At 36.1% G+C, this 4,510-nt stretch overlaps 1 pseudogene; it reads right to left on the reverse strand.

Moving 5' to 3' along the window:
- Positions 1–3,856: 3,856 nt before the first annotated feature.
- On the reverse strand, positions 3,857–4,182 carry LOC103521939 (annotated as a pseudogene).
- Between the last annotated feature and the right edge of the window lie 328 nt (positions 4,183–4,510).

Here is a 4,510-nt window from a genome sequence, read left to right on the forward strand (position 1 = left end):
CCATCTCCCTCTCCCTTCCTTCTCAGTTTCTCTAACTCTTTATCCTTCCTTCTTCCTTTCTCCCTCTCTCTCTCTCTCCCTCTCCCTTCCTTCTCACTTTCTCTACTTCTCTTCCTCATAGATTCTCTCTCATTTCCTCTTCTCCTCCATTCCATCTACCGTCTTACTTCACTTCTCCCATGGCTTCTCTCTTTACTCTTCAATCTGCATCTTCTCCACTTCTCATCTTCCTCCTCCTCACCTCTCTTCTTCTTCTTCTTCTTTTTCTTTTTAAAGAGGTTTGACAGAGGGAACTGTAACTGCCAAAGTCTTATCGTCCCGAAATGGAAGAGAGAAGGAAGACAGGATAGGAGAAAGCCAGCCATTCCGAGAACGAACATTATCCCATCAGGATAAAGTCCGCCCCGGGCGGGAATCGAACCCGCGGCCTAGCGCTTACAACGCAGACGCACTACCAACTTAAGCTAACTAGGCTGGCTCTTCTTCTTTCTCCCACCTATATCCTTGCTCTTTGTCCTCCATGCCTTTTCTCCCTCTCAATTCGAATCCTTTTCATCTCTTCTTCTATTCCTCTCACTCTATCTTTGTTTCTTTCCCCACCTTCCATCCCTTTATTCTTTTTCCTAATCCCTCTCTCTCACACTCCCTTTCTCGTCCATATCCCTCTTCTTACTCTTTCAACCCTCTCTCTCTCTTCCCTGTTCTCTTCTTCTCCACTTTCCTTCCCTTCCATTTCCCATTCAATTCACCTCACCACAGAACAGTATTATTGCCATTATCTGAAATGTTTCTATATTAAATTTGATTTTTAATTATCTTTTGCGTGTGTTGGGTAGTCTGGAGGTGGTGGTGGTTTGTGTAGGGTAGTGGTGGTAGGTATGTGTGAATGGCGATCGTTATGTTTAATGATTCACAGGAATGCTGGTGTGATTTTCATTCCTGTTTTTTTTTTTTTTTTTTTTTTTTTTTTTTTTTTTTTTTCCCCCCCCCCACTTTTTGGGTCTTTTTTTATTCCTCCTTAAACCATTAAATGCGCTTTTTTTGTGTGCGATTAATTTCGAATTTATTAAATTCAGAATGGCGGTGTCTTGCAGAGGCATTGCTAGGTCTGTGGAAATATTGGTTTTTTTGAATTTTATTAAGGTAGGAATTATAGGTGGCTAGTAAAAAATTAAAATAATATTTTTTAATAGATCCACTTATTATGTAGGTAGGTATAATGGTCTGTTTGGATACCTACCAGTTATCATTTATCTCATTATTGGAATGATAGTGATTATTATTATTATTATTATTATTATTATTATTATTATTATTATTATTATTATTATTATTATTATTATTATTATTATTATTATTTTTATTATTATTATTATTGTTATTATTATTTTTCTGTCATTTAAAATCAATTTTACTCGTTAGTAGGCACTTGAATATCGCTTTTACATTGCGCCTAGGCATTGCACAATTTTATGGCATATTGAATTACACATACTGAATGAAGGTAATTCCCCATCCCTTCTCCTACTCTCTATAACTTTTAACGTGTTATGTGAACCTGTGATAGGTAAGCTTGTGTGTAGGGAGGGGTAATAGGAGGGTAGGTAGGAGAGGAGGTTTCCGGCGAAAAAGATTCAGGAGAAACCTGGAGGGGACGTACAGGATACTCGCCTAATACCACTTTGTTTTAGAACCTCCTGCCTCCGTTCGAAGTAATGGTACTTAAAGTTTACAGTTATTGGGGATTATATATCTACTATGTATATAGCCTACTCTCCTAATGGATTTAGCTTTTCTTCGAACAGCCTGGATTCCGAAAAGTTATCCTTGAGCTCACAAGTAAAGGAGCCACTTCTCCGCGAAAGACTTTGTCAGAAGGTGCATTTCTTATTGCATATTTCAGATCTCTTTAATTTATGAGTTTCGGTGAAGGCAATATAGGTAATAAGCTAAAGGGAAGATCATATCTCGTCTACTGAAGGAAAGGGAGAAACTGGTGGAAAAGTAAATTTCGAAGAAAATTTTGGTTTAATTTTAATTTCGTGCTTACGCGATTCCAAGCTGTAGGTTTCCGTTGTAACTTTGCTCATTATACCTTACCTAACAAATCTTCTTCTTTGTACGAGTAAGCGAATGTACTTCTACGAGTTAGCGAATGTGTACCTACCTTTAAATGAGAGACGATTAGATGTTTATGAAGTTCTTAAATTTCTTTATTTTGTGCTACAATGTTAACTACCTCTTCGTAAGTATAATAATGGGTAGGCAATTTTTTCTGACGAGTTATTAGAGGACATACTAAATTCATTAGATCTGTTTGTTATTGTTTATTTCTGTATGTTTTGTAAACAAACTCTGGTAGTTATTCTAGCACAACTATACTAACTTTTTGGGCGGTATTAACATTTTTCTACTGTCTAGTTCTAATCTACTATTCACCATTCACACTCATTGCACTTTCTTAAACTTCTCTTTTAATTAATAACACTCTGTTATTGACAACATTAAATTTATAAAAGCTTCATTTTCAAAGTTTTGGACAGAGATAAATTTGCCAAGTTCTGAATATCATCTTGTCACTAATTTAAAAAAAAAAAATAAGCCATCCTGAAAATGCAAAAGTGATAGTACACAATAAAAAGATTTAAATAATAAATTAATAACTACCCTAGGTACCCATCAGGGTGAAAAAGCAAGAAACTGAACCTGAGAGCGAGGGAATGTTTTTCTTCAAAAAGTAAATTAAGGTGAAAAAGCAAGAAACTGAACCTGAGAGCGAGGGAATGTTTTTCTTCAAAAAGTAAATTAACAATAAAAAGATTTAAATAAAAAATGAATAACTACCCTAGGTACCCATCAGTAGGGTGGAGTGAAAAAAAAAATGTTCGAATTTAAAAACGCCTGATATGTCAAAAGTTGCGTATTGATGAGTAGATTAATCCCTTCAGGGTGAAAAAGCAAGAAACTGAACCTGAGAGCGAGGGAATGTTTTTCTTCAAAAAGTAAATTAATTCTGTCAAATTCAACGAATTCCTTATCCCTTTCTCTAGTTCCTTGTGATGTTTATGAATTATTTAACAAGTTCTCGTTGCGCCAAGGGAAATTTGCGTAAATAAAAGAAAAACGTTGGAGAAAATTTCAGTAATGGTTGAGAGAGAAATAGAAGTGAGGCGACTAGAACAAAAGCAGGACAGGAAGAAATAGCTGCAAGGAATTTTGAGCTCCTTTGAACATTTCCCAGCATCAAATGTATGAAGTTGGTTGTGACTCTGTGTCTTCAGTTACCTCAGGATCCAGATGATTGTTGTTAGGGTTGGTGAGTTGGTGTAAAATTTACTTTATCTTATTCTAGGGAACGTCTACCTAGAACCTAATCTATTTAATTTAAAATGAATACAAACAAGAGATTGATCAGTTTCCGAGTTTAAAAAAAATATCAAATGTATGGATCCAGATGAATGTTGTTAGGGTCGGTGAGTTGGTGCAAAATTTACTTTATCTTATTCTAGGGAACGTCTACTTAGAACCTAATCTATTTAGTTTAAAGTGAATTGATCAGTTTCCGAATAAAAAAAAAGAAAAAAAAAATGTGAGCTCTCCTCATTATTTACCATCAAAATTAAAATGATTCTACAAAATTCCAGAAAAAATAACAGTCTATTAAAAAAAAATCATCAAGCCACTAACCTAACCAATAAGATCCCCAGAAATCACAAAATTATTTATTGTTTAGAATTACAACATATAAAACTCCGCCAGGTCTTGTCCTGACGGTAGCGTTCCTAAGAAATCTAAGAATCCTAAGATTGACACAAATAAATCTTCAAAGCAGCACTATCTATGGAAATAACTTCGTTTACCTGAAAGTCAGCACGGTCAGAGGTCTGTATGACTTGTGACTGGCCGCATGTGACATCGGGGTTCCCCAGAAATCGTTGACCAAGATCTGAGCCAGTCCGTTCGTTCCAAGAACGTCCTGGTTGCGGACAATCGCTGGAATGTCATCGTGCACGAAATCCCCGTTCAAACTGTTGAAATAAACACTGAGTGCCGTCACAAAAACGGTCGTGTACTCCCGATAAAACGCCTTCATTTCATTTTCTTCCCAAAAAAAAACCCGCGATGTTTTATGACTGCCGTTAACGGTAACGGCAATACGGAAGAATCGTCCGAATAGTTTGACGTCACGGCATGTACTGAAATGATTCGGCGTGGTCTAATGAGCTTTATAGAAACCACAAAACCTCATCAAAATTTTCAATCCCATGAGGCAACTATGTATTTCGTGGGTTAAAGAATACAAATACTCGTTTTAAATAGTGTGGTATCTTTTTCTGGCTCGGATTAATTTGAAAATCACTAACCTGTGTCATAACATATACACATAATTATCTATACGTAGAGTATGTATGTATGTAGAACGAATATCAGGCATAGAAGCAAATATCAACATGTCAATAGCACCAGCACCGTAGCATGTCTTCAATTTGCATTTGCAAAGGCCAGAACA

This window comes from Diaphorina citri, unplaced genomic scaffold, assembly GCF_000475195.1.
Source record: "Diaphorina citri unplaced genomic scaffold, Diaci psyllid genome assembly version 1.1 scaffold6315, whole genome shotgun sequence".
Taxonomy (NCBI): domain Eukaryota; kingdom Metazoa; phylum Arthropoda; class Insecta; order Hemiptera; family Psyllidae; genus Diaphorina; species Diaphorina citri.